This window comes from Lissotriton vulgaris, unplaced genomic scaffold, assembly GCF_964263255.1.
Source record: "Lissotriton vulgaris unplaced genomic scaffold, aLisVul1.2 SCAFFOLD_2761, whole genome shotgun sequence".
Classification (NCBI taxonomy): domain Eukaryota; kingdom Metazoa; phylum Chordata; class Amphibia; order Caudata; family Salamandridae; genus Lissotriton; species Lissotriton vulgaris.
Genome location: NW_028250062.1, coordinates 126,416 through 144,176, shown reverse-complemented (window position 1 = coordinate 144,176; position 17,761 = coordinate 126,416). Strand labels below are relative to the sequence as shown.

The window sequence follows — 17,761 nt, the reverse complement described above, 5'->3', positions numbered from 1 at the left end:
AAACCACAGCAAAGGCCTCCTTCTCAATAGCTGACCAGCGTTTCTCATTAGGGGTCAGTCTTCTGCTAATAAAAGCTACTGGCTGGTCCTGACCTTCATCATTCAATTGTGACAGCACAGCCCCTACCCCCAACTCAGATGCATCCGTTTGGACAATGAATTCTTTGGAGTAGTTAGGACTTTGCAGAATTGGTGCAGTGCACATGGCCTGCTTCAGGTTATCAAGGGCCAGATGTAGGTAAATCAGAAATACTGATTTCTTAATAGCGAATTTTACCGATTCGTTATTAAGAAATCTGTATTTGCTATGTAGGTAAAGATTCAGTAAAAAATACGGAATCCTTAATATTCCTTATTACCGAATCGGTAATTGAGATTCGGTAATAAGGAATTCCTACCCATTCCTTTCTATGGGCTTGGAGGCCCATAGGAATGAATGTGAAGACATTCAGTATTAGCGATTCTGTATTACTGGCTCTTTTCTCTCAGACGCCCAGAGATGGTTCTCGTCCGAGCTAAAAGCAAAGAAACTGGCCCTGCGCCAACTGGAGCGACAATGGCGCTGTAGTTACTCCCCCGACCTAAAGATAAGATTCATTACTGCCCAGAAGGAATACATGAAGGCCATCCTTGCCACTAAAGCGGCTTATTTTTCCTCACGTATCCTTAATTCGACGAATAGATCGAAGGACATTTTTCTCATATTGAATGAGTTAACCAATTTATACAGTGTCCGCCCCAGGCTGACCCCTACCCAGACCCTTTGTGACTCACTCAATGATTACTTCATTGAGAAAATCTCGGATATTAAAGCTAGTATCTCACAATCCCCCATCTCTATTACTCCTATAAATGCTACTGTCAAAAACAACAACATACTCAGCAGCTTCCCCCCTATCACCCCAGAGCAATTTCAAGAGCTTCTAATGGCGCCCCCTCAGATAGCTGCCCCCCCTCATATTCTAAAAGACTGCTTTTCTGCTCTCCCAGAAACCGCCTGCACCCTCCTGAACGATTCCTTAGTGTCGGGACAGGTGCCACTAGCATTCAAGGAAGCGACAGTAGTACCGCTTCTGAAGAAACCCTGGGTTGATCCCACATGCAAGGCAAATTACCGCCCTATTTCCCTGCTCCCTTTTTTAGCAAAGGTGATGGAGGCCCACGTAGCCAGATGCCTGTCCAACTTTCTGGAGGATTCAAATTACCTTGAGCCCCATCAGGCAGGGTTCCGGCCCGCCCATTCGACTGAAGCGGTGGTACTTACGGTTCTGGATACACTCTGTGACTGTGCAGACAACCGCTCCCCCCAGGCCCTGGTGCTCCTGGATCTTTCGGCCGCGTTTGACACGGTCGATCATACCATCCTGATCGACCGTGTCATCCAGGCCACATCCAGGGCACTGCGGTCAGCTGGCTAAAATCCTTCCTGGAGAACAGATCTCAGGCAGTCCGTCTTGGAGATCTGGTTGCCCACAAACAGACCATCACCTGCGGTGTTCCACAGGGCTCCTCCCTGTCCCCCCACCTGTTTAATCTCTATATCTCCCCTTTAATTCAGTGTCTTAGAGATAGACAAGTGACGGTTTTCAATTATGCAGATGATTTGCAACTGCTTTTTACAATAGACAACTCTGAAATCTCCATCTCCAGTTTTCAGTCGACCATGAGGTTCATCCAAGGTTGGATGGACCAAAATCATCTGAATCTGAATCCGCGTCAGACCGAGCTGGTACTGACAGGGGACAGTGTCAAACACTGGGGCCCGCATTACTGGCAGCTAGATATGGGCCCAGCTCCGACTCCCTCCTCATCGGCAAAGACACTCGGAGTCACCTTAAATAGTGATCTCTCACTAAAAACACAAGTGGGCCAGGTGGTCTCCAAGTGCTTTTTCCAACTCAGAAAAATTAGGAAGGTTCGGCGCCTCCTTACATCGGAGGCCATTACCCAGGTGGTGATAGCTACAGTGCTGTCCCACCTGGACTATGTTAATTCTATTTATCTTGGCTTACCTCTCTAATTGCTGAAGCGACTCCAGATGGTGCAGAACTATGCGGCCAGACTGATTTTGAGCCAACCTAGATGGCAACCTGCCACCCCGTTGCTTATGAAACTTCATTGGCTCCCCATGGCCCAGCGCTGCACCTTTAAAATAGGCTGCGCGATTTTCAAATCCTTACACTGCAAAAGTCCCATATTCATTGACAAACTTATAATAAGGCATACCCCTTCCCGCAATTTGCGGTCCGCCCATCTTGGCCTCCTGCATACACCCTCTTTCAAACGGAAGCGCACCGGTGGCTGTCGATTTGCGACACTAGCCCCTCGCCTGTGGAATTCTTTTCCTCTTGAGATCCGGATTTGTCCGGACCTCATGAAATTCAGAAGAGCACTCAAGACCTGGCTCTATCAACAAGCATATCATTAACTCAAGCACATAATTACAATCTTCTGGATTCCGCTCCCTGTCTTTTACAGCGCCATGAAACCAATCCGTTATAGTGCGCTTAATAAATCTCGTTTAACATAACATAACATAACCGAATCGGTAATACCGGGAGGTATTTTAAGGATGGACACCCTGTTGCACCCCTGAAATGTGCATGTGTGCACATGTGGCCCACATACATGCCCTAAGGGCATGGATGTGTGACACATGGCATTTTAAAAAAAGCAAAAAAGTGCTTTTTTAAGGGAAATCGGTAATTACCACCAACTTGAAGTTGCTGGTAATTACCGATTTCTTAAGGCTCAAAAGCACTCTTTAATGTGCTTCCTACATCGCATTGGTAATACCGATTCCTTAAATGCAAGAGCAATAAGGAATCGGTATTAATGGCTAAATACCGGTCGGTAACACTGAAATTTACTGAATTTTGGCGTTACCGACCGTTATTTAGCCACCTACATCTGGCCCCAAATGCCTTTTGACAGCCTACTGTCTGCTGAACTTTCTTAGGCCTTCTCTTAGAAGTTAAGTCAGTCAGGGGTGTCACAATGGAACCATACCCCTTGACAAATCTTCTGTAGTACCCAGCTCTGACCTGAGTCTTGGTAGTTGGAGCAACCCATTCCATGATGGTCTTGATTTTGCTCTGTAACGGGTGAACCTGGCCTCCACCTACAAGGTGGCCCAGGTACACAACCTGACTCTGCCCTATCTGGCACTTAGTAGCCTTGATAGTTAGGCCTGCCTTCTGCAGGGCCTCCAAAACATTTCTCAGGTGGACCAGGTGATTCTCCCAGGTGGTTAAAGACAGCAATATCATCTAGATATGCTGCATTATAGTCTTCAAGGCCTGTTAGGACGTTGTTCACCAACCTTTGAAAAGTGGCAGGTGCATTCTTCAGACCAAAGGGCATTAACACAAATTGATAGTGCCCACTAGGGGTTGAAAATGCTGTTGTTGGCTTTGCATCATCAGCTAATCTGATCTGCCAGTAGCCAGCTGTAAGATCAAATGTGCTCAGAAATTTGGCTGAGGCCAACATATCTATAACCTCATCTGGTCTTGGGATTGGATGGGCATCAGTCCTAATGACTGCATTGAGACCCCTGTAGTCAACACAAACCCTCATCTCTCTCTTACCACCCTGGGTGTGAGGTTTAGATACCAAGACCACTGGACTAGCCCAAGGGCTATCTGAGGGTTCAATAACTCCCAAATCCGGAATTTTCTGGACTTCAGTCCTGATACAGTCCCTGACCTGATCAGGTTGCCTATAAATCTTATTTTTAACAGGCAGACTGTCCCCAGTGTCCACTTCTTGAGTGCGCCAGGTAGTCTACTTGGAGTCAGAAAAAACATGTCTGAACTGATTGAGTACCTGTCTGCAATCAGTTTGCTGCTGATCAGTGAGGCTGCCTGCCAAGGCTACACCATCTACTGATCCATCATCAGGGTTCTGTGAGAGAAGGTCAGGGAGTGGATCACTCTCTTCTTCCTGTCCCTCATCAGTAGCCATAAGCAAGCCCATGTCTGCCCTGTCAACATATGGTTTCGGTCTGTTGACATGAAGCACCCTATGGGGGCTCCTGGGAGTTCCAAGATCTACCAAATAGGTAACCTCTCCCTTCTGTCAACAATAGTGTGGGGTCCACTCCACTTGTCTTGGAGAGCTGCTGGGGCCACAGGTTCCAAACCCACACTTTCTGTCCTAGCTGGTAAACAGTCAGTACAGCCTTTTGGTCATGCCAGGCTTTCTGTAATTCCTGGCTAGCCTCAAGGTTTTTAGTTGCCTTTTTCATATACTCCGCCATACTGGAGCGGAGACCAAGCACATAGTCCGCTATGTACTGTTTAGGGGGTTTGAGAGTTAACTCTCATCATCTTCCCCAGACACAATGGCCTCTTACAGGATGCCCAAACAGAAGTTCAAAAGGGCTGTAGCCCACTCCCTTCTGAGGAACCTCCCTGTATGCAAATAAAAGACAGGGTAGTAGGATGTTCCATCTCCGCCTAAGCTTTTTGGGAGACCCTTGATCATACCCTTTAAGGTTTTGTTGAATCTTTCAACTAAACCATTGAATTGTGGGTGATAGGGTGTGGTGAATTTGTAATTCACTCCACACTCCTTCCACGTTGCAGTCATATAGCTAGACATAACGTTTTCACCTCTGTCATATACTACCTCCTTAGGGAAACCCACTCTTGAGAACACTCCCAAGAGGGCTCTTGCCACAACAGGTGCTGTAGTGGTCCTAAGGGGTATAGCCCCTGGGTACCTAGTGGCATGGTCAACTACCACTAGGATAAACCTGTGCCCAGATGCTGTCTGAGGATTCATTGGTCCAACAATGTCAATCCCCACTCTCTCGAAGGGAACCCCCACCACAGGTAGTGGTATCGGGGTGGTCTTTGTTGTACCACCTGCTTTGCCACTGGCTTGACAGGTGACACAGGAGCGACAAACTCCTTTGTTTCTTCAGACATGTGGGGCCAATGAAAGTGAGGGACAATTCTGTCCCAAGTCTTGTTTTGGCCCAGGTGTCCTGCTACGGAAATATCATGGGCTAGTGTCAATAGGAAGCCCCTGAATTTCAAAGGTAGAACCAACCTCTTGACTGCACCAGGCTTGGGGTCTCTACTCGATGAGTACAGGAGTCCATCATCCCAATAAATCTTATGGGTGCCACTAGCATTCCCAGCAGCCTCAGCAGCAGCTTGCTGTCTGAGGGGTTCAAGAGAAGGGCAGCTCAGCTGCTCCAGACTCATATCTGCCCAGGAAGGGCCCCCTATCCCCAAGAACTCAACCTGATCAGGCTCAAGCTTCTCTGGGACAGTTCCTTCTTCAGGAGCACAATCATCTCCCTCAAGAGACTGATCATCACTCTGAGTCAGGAAGGCACTGCCCTAACCCTACTACTCCTTTTCTTGGAAGGCACCTGGGGCCCGATGTAGGTGGCCGTTTCAGGCCATTTACCGACCGGTAACGGCTGATTTCGGCCGTTACCGACCGGTAAATGGCCAATCGGTATGTAGGGGCCTAAATCCAAGGCCACATGTAGGTAAATCTACATTTACAGAATCGGTAAAATTACCGATTCGGTAAAATACCGATTCGGTAATTTTACCGATTCTGTAAATTCCATATGTAGGTGGGACTCTTCTGAGTCCCAAAGGCCTTAACGAATCGGTATTTTACCATAAAATCCAACTTCATGGTAAAATACCGATTCCGGTGTGCATGCACATGTGTGCATGCACACCTATGCCATGTGGCAGGCAGGCCTGCCCCTAGGGTGTGTATGCCTGCCACATGGCACCCAATCCTGTTTAGGGGGTGCCAGGGGGTGTCAAAGTGACACCCCCTGCACCCTTGTGAAATTCGGTATTTACCTATTCGGTAAATACCGATTCGGTAAAGCCTATTGATTCCTATGGGCTTTGAAGCCCATAGGAATCAATAGGCTTTACCGATTCGGTATTTACCGAATAGGTAAATACCAACTTTTGCCGATTCGGTAAAAGGGAACATCTGGATTCCCTACATACCCACCCCTCACATTTACCGAATCTTCATTACCGAATCGGTAAAATTCGGTAATTTTCGGTAATGAAGAATTGGTAAATGTTACTTACCTACATCTGGCCCCTGGTCTATTATTCCAGAATCCAGGGCCTGTTCAGTGTTATACATTTTGGCCTGTGACCTAGTCACAGCAAACACATGTCCAGAGATCCCTAACATTTCTGCATGGGTCCTCAACTCCACTTCAGACCAGGCTGAAGTCTCTAAATCATTTCCAAGCAAGCATTCTACAGGGAGGTTCGCACTTGCCTCAACTTTCTTGAGGCCACTTACCCCTACCCAGGAGAAATTAACAACTGCCAGGGCCTGGTTAGTCCTGACATTGCTAGCATTGGTCACTTGGTAAACTTCACCAAGTATGATCTGTCCAGGGTCCACAAGGTCTTGTGTCACCATTGTGACTCTTGCTCCTGTGTCCCTGTAGGCCATAGCCTCTTTTCCATTTATCAAATGTTGTTGTCTGTATTTGCCCAAGTTACTAGGACTCACACAGGCGGACATATCCATGCCTCCATCACTGATCAAAACAGCCTGAGTTGGCACTCTGACTAGGCCAGAGCCCATCTCAGTACCCAGGGTTAACCCTACACACCCTTCTGCTGAGTACCACCACTTGGAGCTAAACTAGGGGGAACAGTTGCCTTAGGGGCAATGGTGGCTAGAGCTGCATCTTTCTTATTGCAATCACTAGTCCAATGGCTGTTCTGCTTACAGACTTTACATCATGGTTTCTTTTGGCCTTTCTGTTTACAAGATTGGGAATCCCCACCATTAGAAAATTTTAGTAAGCAGATCCTACTCTCCTACACTTATCTTATTCAACTATCAACTATTTACAACGCCACTACTCACGGCTTTCTTTAGGTGTAATGCCAGTGGTTGTGCTATAAATCAGGATGCAATAACAGAAAGACGGAGTGCATGCGGCCACTCTAATAAACACAGATTTTAACCTTTCCATTTTAAGCGACCTAATTACATATGCCACGCCCCTTTGAAAGAATACGGTGGTCTTGCCAGTCACAGGGAGTCACCCCTCTCCCACCCCCCAGAATTGGTGGTATTGCCAGTCACAGGGAGTCACCCCCTCTCAGCCCCCAGTATTACGAATGATGCTACCAAGGGTTCTTATTTTAGTAGGAGGCAACGCCCAGCTGTCACTAAATGTTATATTGACTGAAGACCAAGATGAGGCCTGTGCACAGGCCGTTACACTATCCCGGTTGATGTTGATAAATCTAATCCCTGCACAGTAGTGGAGTAACCAAGGCTAGCCAAGTTACACCATAACTAGGCCTATAACCATTTTGAAATCCAAATTCTCAAATGCGGGGCTTGTCCATGCCTGTAAAATTGGCTTTTTACAAATTGTGGGACTACGGTGCTTGTGCATTAGTGTCTGAATTCGTATTGGCCGCCAGATTGCGCTATTGCTGTTCCGTCTTTGTTCTCTCGCCGCTAAACCACAAAGAGCCCAAGGGGCAGTGAAGAGGAAGTCATCTCTACCCCATATTTGTCCTCCTGCTGGAGTAGGGAGAGAAGCATTTGCTGCCTTAAGTTACCAGCTATGAGGGACATGTATACAGTACATTCTCTGCACACAGTATGCCAAGGTTTTCTGTGGTAAATACGATTCGTCCTATATTATTATTTCTGACAAGCTACACAGAGATCTTATGAGTAAAGAAGGTGGTTGCTTTAAAAAAATCCATACAAAAGGCTTTACGATCTCCAATTACAGCCTCTTGCAATGCCGTGCTGCATAGCTTTTTATTGAATCACAGGCCTGTTGCTTGTGCAGACCTATCCTTCTAGATAAACACTCTTTCGGGCTGGGATCTCTATTTATAATGTGCCTTTCTCGCACTCAGCTGGCCAGAATTGCTCTGCAAACAACCTATTCATTCTCAGAGTAAACTTTGAGAAAAATTACACTCCACCAGTAGAAATATTATGCAGATAAATGCCTCTAAACGGCGAATAAAATGAAACTGGTTAATGTCGCAGAGCTGTTGCCACTGCGCTATTCCGTGTTTTTAAAAAATTAGTTTTACTCATGCTCGATCGGAATTTCTGAAACCGGAGCATGACTTCAGCACTTCACTTCCTTCCAGAGACGATTTTTTTTTCCATCAGCCCACACTCCTGTGCCTCGCGATTGTGGCTACAGCAGGAAATGGGAGGCAGAAAAAAACAAGCGGGGCCGCGAAAGGAATGTGAGGTATGCAGCTGGCACCCGGCCGCGCTGCTGCTCGCTCCCGAGTTCCCTAGGCCAGGGAGAGAGAAGGTGGGACATGCACCCGCCTTTGGCCAATTGCCTGCTGTCTTTCTTAGAAAGACGCACGCAAAGGTCAATAGTGTGTGACTTTAAACTCGGACCACACGCACGGGCGTGTGGTCCGAGTTTAAAGTCCTCACTAGAAGCCTCGCAGAACAGCACATGCATGCTGGCTCAGGCGAGACCTAAAAACACCAAGTCACTATATCTAAAGCGATTTCTTCAGCCCTTGAGGTCTACAAGCAAAAGGCCCAATGGGCAGCTTTAAATGGGGTGGAGTTGTGGGGTGTAGTTAATCTTAGTCAGCTTACGCTAAGTGAGAGCAAGTTTGTAAGGAGGCTATTAGGTTTCCCAATGTCTACACCACTGATACCTATCTATTTGGACATAAAAAGAATAGATCACATAGCTGTCCTGAGACTGATGCTTTATTGGATACAATTATGGCTCACACAGGAACTGGCACAATATAGATAGGGAATTACTGGAACTTGACAGTTTCATTACTTTCCCCCGGTTCCATCATGTCCAGATTTGGTTCGGCAAGCTTGGCCAAGTCTCCTTCTGGAGTGTTCCCCAAACATTAACAGTACACTCAAAAAACACTTGAAACAGATACACTGGGAGCACGTCTTGACCATTCCTCATCAGAATCCCAGAACGGGTAGGTTGAATTTCTTGCTGCCAAACCATACCCAAGGTTTGAAAAGTATCAAGATGTTGTTCAACCCCACTTGGCAAAAATGTTCTATATGAAATTTCGCTTCAAAACCCTTCAAATCCAAATAAAAAATGTATTAGAAAAATTACAAACATTATTAAAGAAAACAAAAACGACCCTAATTTGCCAATTTGTTTTACAAATGGAAAAAATTAAATAAAACCAAAATGAAGAAAACTATTTTTTTAAATCAAAGCTTTCGCAGCAAGGTGGAAACCAACCCACAATGCCTACAAAGAATCTATTTGCACTTTATGTAATGCGGCAGCTACAGAAAATCTTGCACATATATAAAAAAAAGAAATTGTATTGCCAAGTTCAGAAGGTAATTGATTCTCTCGATTTGCTGCAATATGGGTTTTAGGAAACATCTAGAGGCTCTGAGAATTTTAAAACATGACACCACCCCACACATAGGGCCCGATTCATAAATATAAACTTAGACCAAAAGTATGTTTACGACTTTCGGTATTCACCAAGGTAAGTTAATAGTAGTACCTTTATGTATGCACTTGGGCGGAATCTCTTTACTAGATTCCGCCCGAGTGCGGACGTAAAGATACTACCCGTAACTTACCTTTGTGAAGTCATAAACCTAGACTTTGGTCTAAGTTTATCTTTGTGAATCAGGCCCATGGTCTTTAGTTTAGATATTTATTAGCAGTAGGACTAGCACGGAAAAAGAGGGGCTTCAAATTTTAACCTATTGTAGTTATTTTTAACAGTGGTTTTAGTTTTATTTGATTGTGTTTACCTGAAGCGATGGATTATCTTATGAATGCACTTTAATGACAATGCACTGTATGTTGAATAAATTGTATACATGCTTTTTATGTTTTTTAACTGAAATAAATTACTTTGACTTTGAACTGCTAACCCTGCTTAATTTGTTGATGATATGATCCCATATATAACTGGGATATGACTAAGCAATATCAACTTATCAATCTGACTTAATTAAAAAAAAAGACAAAACAGGGACAGTATTATGCCTGGTGCAGATTGTTTTAGATCTGAGTGGGGCAGATTATTTTAAATTTGGAGTGAGGCAGATTGTTGTTTTGCAGATTGTGGTGGGGCAAGATGTTTTAGAATGGAGTGGTGCGCATATTGGAGTGGGGCAGATTGCTTTGGATTGGAGTGAGACGGATTGATTTGGAGTGGGGCAGATTGTTTTGGATTGGAGTGGGGCAGATTGGAGTGGGGCAGATTGGAGTTGGGCAGATTGGATTGGAGTGAGACAGATTGATTTGCATTGGAGTGTGGTAGATTGTTTTGCATTGGAGTGTGGCAGATTGTTTTGCATTGGAGTGGGGCAGATTTTTTTGCATTAGAGTGGGGCAGATTGTTTAGGATTGGAGAGGGGCAGATTGTTTGGGATTGGAGAGGGGCAAATTGTTTGGGATTGGAGCGGGCATATTGTTTTGTGTTGGAGTGGATTGGATTGAAGTGGGGTGGGTGAATTGGGGGAAGGAGTGGGGTGGATTGGGGTGAGGTAGATTGGACTGGGCTGTATGGGGGTGAATTGGATTGGTGTGGGGAGAACTGGAGTGGGGAGGTTTGTGTTGGATTGTAGTGGGGTGAATTGGGATGGAGTGGGTGGGTTGAGGTGAGGTGGATTGGAGGTTGAGTGGGGCACACTCAAGTGAGGCAGACTGTTTTAAATTGAGTGGGACAATTTGTTTTGGATTGGAGTGCAGCAAATTGTTTAGGATTTACATGGGGCAAATTGTTTTGGATCGAAGTTGGGCAAACTGGAGTGGGGGCAGGTTGTTTTGGTTTAGACAAGGGCAGACTGGGGTGGGGAGACTGTTAAGGAAGGTAGTGGGGCAGACTGCGGTGGAGCAGATTGAAGTGGGGCAGATTGCTTTGGACTGGAGTGGGGCAGAATGTGTTGGACTGGAGTGGGGCAGATTGTTTTGGACTGGAGCAGGGCAGATTGGAATGGGGTAGATTGTTTTGGATTTGAGTGGGGCAGATTGTTTTGGATTTGAATTGGGCAGATTGGAGTGCGGAAGATTGGAGTGGGTCAGATTGTTCTGGATTGGAGTGGGGCAGATTGGAGTTTAGCAGACTGTTTTGCCATTTTTTCAAGGCTGCCTCAAATAAATAAATAAATATGCCACATCCTGAAGAAGACCCGCACTGACTCTTTCTTATTAGTGCTTCTAATGGGGTTGAAATGTCAACGGTTGTTCGTAGTCCAATCCTTATTGGGTCTCTTTGCTTTCAAAACGACTATAGATCAACTCCTGAGCTTGAGACACTTGCTTTATATTGTGTCATTGGACACTGCTTTATTATTCGCGACTTGTAAATATTTCGCCATTCGTCTACTTTGTCACTTACCTGTGAAATACACTGATAATGTCACATATGCACCTTATTTACCTCATCACTGTAAATATAGGTCATTTGCGCCGTTTTCATTGATTGTGTTATTAGACAGCCTGTTCCTATGGCGATTAGTGCATTAAATTAAAATTTCTATTTGAAAAATTCTAAATCTAAATAAATCATTCTCTCTTTGTTTGACTTTAATGAAATGTTTAATTACGCCTTTAATTCTGCGCCATCAATTGATATATTATTTACATGATTGTTTTTGTTTACAAAGAAATAGCTACACCCGACAGAACCATTGTTTGTTATTGATGATTACAAGGCTGTAAAGAAGAGTGCCAAGCAAGCCAACAAATGGTAAGCAACGGGCAGGCACCAAGCCTTTATATGTATATAACCGTCTCTCGCAGGCTTGACCCTAAAAATACAAAGGACTATGAAAATATCAATTTGATTTACCTATTTATTGAAAGAATTGAGGAGTTGAGTGCTGTGCTTAAAATGTGTTTATAAATGCATTACAGAATGGTAAGTTCAGTGTAAGTAGTCTATCCTTTCTTCACCTGTAAATTTGTCTTAATGTCGTTTTTAGGTCTCGCGACCTATCGATGCGCGCAAGCGCATCGAGCGTAGCGAGAATTCATGTGGCGAAAACATCTTCAAACCAAAGGGCTTTCAGCCCCGCGGTTTTCATGCAGTGCCCGTGTACATGCACGCGCATCGCATGCAAGCCCAGCCCAGTCCTCCCCTCATTCACGCCCACCCACCAGGCTCTCCCGCCCCCATCAGGCTTCTCTCCCAATCCGCCTGCCTCCCCTCACGCATTCACGCCTCCCACCAGGCTTTCCCGCCCCCATCCGGCGTTCACGCCTCCCACCAGGCTCTCCCGCCCCCATCAGGCTTCCCTCCCAATCCGCCTGCCTCCCCTCGCTCGCATTCCCGACCCAGGCTCTCTGGCGGCTTTCGTTTTCTGCTTGATTGCCTTCCCTGCTGCTGCTCGCATCGCACTCTCTCCTCCCCCCTCAGGCTCCCCCACCAGGCTCTCCCGCCCCCATCCGGCTTCCCTCGTAATCTGCCTGCCTCCCCTCGCTCGCATTCCCGACCCAGGCTCTCCCGGCGGCTTTCGTTTTCCGCTTGTTGTAGTTTTGATTGAACCAACGTGATAGGATTTCCTGAAAAGCACCACCACCCTATGTTGCCTTGGGACAAAAAGTTAGCGGGCATACTGCGCCCATTTTTTTTGGTTTGCAGATTTTATTGAATAATTGATCTGCCCAGAATCACAGGACGTGGACGCGAAGCCGAGATTCGAAACTGCTCAACATCTTGTCAGGTTGGACTTCTTCAGGGAATATCGGATTCCTTGTCAACTGCTCATTCGTAGCATGCGGGGACTTACAGACCCATACAAAACACGGGGAAGCTAAAATACAAAATAATCGCCATCTAAAGCCCAGGTCTAGGCTGACTGGCAGCACTTTCCCAATCTCTAGACGGCTCTTCCCACCCGCAGGGACCCCCGATGACCTTCCCTTAGCAGGGGATCCCTGTTTACACTCCACTGCAGTCTCTCCCTACTGTTTACTCCTTCAGTCTTTTTTAGGAACCCCCTGACCCCGGGACCCCTCTCTCGGGGCATGTGTCTTCGGCCCTCCACCACAAGGTGCAGCTCTCCTCCGCGCTTAACCCTCTGCCACTCCGGATTTAACACCTCTCTCCAAGTGCAAAGGGGGTATTCTGTCGTGGCACGAGGTAACGCCAAAATCTCACTAAATCTCACCCTCTTATCCCAGGTATGCCCCCTCCACCCTCCATTTCTATCCCGTAAACATCGCGTCTTCATATAGGGCCTCCTCGGGACTGCCTGTCTCCTTACCTTTCAGCCCTACGAGCCCCCACCCCAGCCCCCCGCCCCCATGTACAAGTGGGTCCCCTTTCTTACCTTGGGTCTGTTCAACCACTTCCTCACCAGTGCAGGCAGCATGTCTTGTCATTCAGAGTCTAGCTTCAGGGAGGCACGGCGCCCCTCCACCCCTGTCCTCTGCCCCTCGACTGTCTCCTAAATCCTCTCTGCTCAGCCTGTCCTCGGTATGTGGCTTCCACCGCGCCCCTCCCCCTTCCCCCCCGAATCTTTTTTCTCTCTGTTTGTTTTCTATCAACACTCTTCTCTTCATACGTTTTTTTTCCTACTACAATCTGCCCCTTCTTTAGCCCCACTCGCCTTCTACTACCTCTGTTTTTACTCCCGTAGCTACTGAAAGTTGTTCCTGGTTTTTTTCTCCGCCCCGAAAACTTTATGCCCGCCTCGCATGTACAGCCAAGCCCGCGAGACACCCTGGGCGCTCCTGCTGCACACGTCAGGTGTGAATGCCTCACCAGCAGAGCGATCTCATGTCCGTGCAGGTTAGGGTAACTCACCGCCGCCCTTGGGACAGGAAATAGCCCCGTGCACCATAGTAAAAGCCGCCCCGATTAGTGAATCAAATAGTAAGATAAGTGGCCCATATTTGCAAATTGGGCAGTTTTGAATTTGTAATGACACGTTTTTATAGTTATATGGGGCACTCATGCATTTTTGCTTTCCACAGGTAATGTTTTTTGGTAATATGGAAATCAGAAGAAAACAAGCATTTACAATGCAATGGTGTCGGCATTGTTAAAGTTAAAGCTATTTGCATTGCTCATGACATTTTTTTATTTATGTTTTGGTTTTTAAAACATAAATAAATGGCATTGTCATTTACAATGCCAATAGCTTAATCGCTCGCAAATGGAAGACCTATTGCATTTGCACCTACACAGAGCCACACACACATACAGAGCCACCCACACAGAGCCATCCACAGTCATTCATATAGAGCCACCCACACACACACACACCCACACATAGAGCCACCTACAAAAACAAGCACTGGCGTTGCCAATAGGTCTCGCAGTAGGAAAGTTGGAGCTATTACAATTGCAAATAACAATGCCTTTTATTTTTGTTTTCATTTTAAAAACATAAAGGGCTTTGTCATTTACAAAACCAATAGCTCCAACTTTCCTACTGCGAGACCTATTGGCAACGCCAGTGCTTGTTTATACTGGTGCTAAGCATGACTGTAAATGCTCCTCAGTTTTGACGAACTTTGACATTGACAGGGAGATTAAGGGCCTGGCTAAGAAAAACATGCAAAACTGTTGAACTCCTGACTTAACTTTACCATTTGCCTAGATTATCTGCATTTTTCGAATGCAAAAAATCGAACAGAAATACTCATGGAAGTCTACGTACATCATAGATTTTCAGGTATTTTATGTATTCACTGTGTATACTTCATTCGACTGACCACATGGCATATACTCCACTGGAGCATGTGTAAAAAGCCCCTTTTTTAATTCATTTTTTTTGTCCACTTGGAACAATTTATTTGTCCAAGTGTTTGTGAATACCTTCAAATGTATGAGTTTGTTTTTGGTCAACACTTTTTGTTTGTCTTGCCCCCTACAATTTCCACATTTATAATGTGAATACACGTAATCAGCGCACCTGTCATATGTGCCGTATACGAGCTTATTATGTCCTTAGGATGCTTGCTATAAGCTGCCATGACTTTTCCAAAATCTGTTCTCAAACAAGCTGCCTGCTGCAGCTCTTATGACTAGTGTGTTTCTAAATAAAAGCACCATTTACAAGATAAATATTGGCATGTTGACAGCAGAAGTGGCTGAAGTCAAATGGAAGACACCACTCTTGGGTTACCTGATACATGCCACACTAGCCAGGGGCTTGTGAGAAGGCAGTCAATGTGCATCAGACAAGAAGTGCCTGTAGCATTATCTCTGTGAGGAAGAGCTGTGTACCTCTCTACTCAGCAGTGTATTCCAATACAAAAGACAGTAGTGGCCAACACAATCAAGAGGTGATAGGGCAGGGGGAGCGCAGGAGGGGAGGATGCGGGTGGGAATAATTAATTTTAAAAAACACTTACCCGAAGCTGCCGGTGCATCGCTCCTCGCGCCTCGATGTTCTATTGTGCTGCTTCCTGGTCCCAGCAAGCACTGGGGCAGCATCAGACTCCCTGTGCAATACCTGCAATGCTCCGATTCTAAGAGAGCAGCGCGGAGATTGGCCTGAGTGACCTAAAAAAACGGTCTGCTCAGGGCAGGGAGTCTGCGCTGTTTCCCCAGCCCGGCTGTTAAATACACCCTGTTGGAGAAACCTAAGTGCGCATGTGTGCTTGGTCAGACTGAGCCCGTCAGCCAAACAAAGTGCACTTAGCACTCCTCCTCCGCCCTCCTATGCCCGGACCCGCCCCTTCCTGCACAAGTTGGCTCAGAGCCAGCAAATGAAAATTGAAACAATTATGGTATAACATTTTATTTTTCACTTGCTGGCTCTGTGCCAGTGAGGCGGCGCTCCTCCATCAATACAGAGGAGCCGCCCCTAAAGAGGAGACACTTTGTATAGACCACCGGGAGATGACTCTGATTGGTGGCTCTGTACATACAACCTGTAGGACTGACGGTGTTTTTTTCTGTATGAGGTCAGTGAAGACAGGAACATACTAGAGTAAGGCTTGTTCTATTAGTGATCTGGAAGAGTCTAGAAAACACTGCTAAGTTAAGAAGATGTGATCTACAGCTTTACTTCAAGGATCCAGAGCGAGTCATGGCTAGTTCGATAATGAACGTAAAAGAATGTAATCCTAGAATAAATATTAACCTGATCTACCTACATTTGATCACTTTACAAATCTACCCCTGGCCTGAAGTGACAAAACACAATAGTAAATAAAGTATTGCAAAGAATATATTTAAAGGATATTGCCAATCACCTTGCACGTTGTGCTTTATATAGTCACAGAACGCCGTAGTGATATATAACATAACACACTTAAAATGTATTGCTGGTGATACTTTCACCCTATTTGGTCGCTTTAAAGCTTTGGTCTGGACCCACGATGTTATTGCATAGAATTGCGACTCTAAGTGCCCTGGCTATGTGCCTCATTACTAGTCTTTAAATGGTCTTTTAAAGACCTGCTAAGTACTCGGGTGCGGCTGAGTGTGTGGCCGGGAAGGTGTCTCAGCCCGGGCTGACACACACGACGGGAAGGGAGGGGATGGGGGGGGGGGGAGGGGTAGCTGAAGGCCTTTGAGCCTAATGGGCGTTGCGCCCCCGATTTAAAGATAGTTTAGGAAAATCTGGGGATGAGTGGAACAACGTTTGGCTCAATAACACCCGATATTATAACAATACCTTCCTGGAGGTTTTTAACTCAAAAGTAGCAAAATTAGAAAGGAAGCTTGAGAGCTTCTATTTCGTGTCAAAGTGCCAGGCGAATTCTTTCTCTCTTAAACAATTTACATTCCACTTCACCGAGACTCCTTTCACACCCTATCCCTATCCTCTCGCTCTGTGGTCCGTTCTGTTGTTCATCGAGATACGCCTATGTTCCCTTAAAGAAAACAAACGATTATCAGCTATAACGTGCATTGCCAGTGGAAGAAAACAGAAGTGTCATTGTCAAAACTAGTAAACGGCAAACCCAGGGATCGACAAACGCGCGAGCTTCCCCCCTCTAAAATTGTCTGAAACCTCCCTGAATACTTACATGCGAATGCGTGAACGGGGTCTGCTCCGTCTTAGGCAGTCTGCAGGGGCTCCTCTTCCGAATGAAGCGATCCCTTGACCTGCAGTCTTTTCGTCCACTGTCCTGCCGAGGGCCGACTCCAAGCGTACAATAGATTTACCAGCAGAGAGAGGATGCGACACCGTAAACCGGGCGCGAGGAGGAATGGCGCTCCGTGCCCATTTCCTATCACAGAGACAGACTGACGCACTCAGGGGACGAACACGTGTCTTCCTGTTTCTACTGGTATTCTAGCAACTAGTGCGAAAATATGAGGAGCCGCCCCACCCTTTTGAAGGATCGTGACTTAGAAGGTGGGTGGGGGTACTGGTGTACAGTTTCAGTTAAGTTTTGACGTTCTGGGAAAGGCGCAGCCAGCAGACAAATGTAATGACAATAGTGGGTTGGAAAGATAATCCAAATGTTCTGATAAACGGAAATATGATGTAAAATGGCAATACAGTCGTGCGGAATGAAGTGCACTGCGACACTGACAGGAGTGAAAATGAAATCCCATTTTGATAGAATTAATGCATTTATTCTGGTGTACGTCAGAACGTCGAGAACTATCACCAGCTTTGGCGGCCCAGTCGTAGTTATAACACTACCGTAGATTAGGGGTCAGAAGGGGAAGTTTATAGACCAGTGGGTGTGTGTTCCCTCATTAATCAATCTATATACCAAAAAACACACCTCTAGTCTCTTTCATGTGTATGAAAACAATTATGCAGTTTAGCCCTACCTCTCTCGAAACTAACTTAAGTGATG

The 17,761-nt window shown here is 46.0% G+C and overlaps 1 protein-coding gene across 1 annotated transcript in view; it reads right to left on the bottom strand.

The window, feature by feature from the left end:
- The window catches only part of LOC147663384 (sterile alpha motif domain-containing protein 9-like), a 150,825-nt gene extending 133,635 nt beyond the window's left edge, over nucleotides 1-17,190 (bottom strand). The window contains exon 1 of the mRNA XM_086950479.1: nucleotides 16,976-17,190. The gene's annotated coding sequence lies outside the window, so the exon portion shown is untranslated. The remainder of the gene's footprint in view (nucleotides 1-16,975) is intronic.
- Between the last annotated feature and the right edge of the window lie 571 nt (nucleotides 17,191-17,761).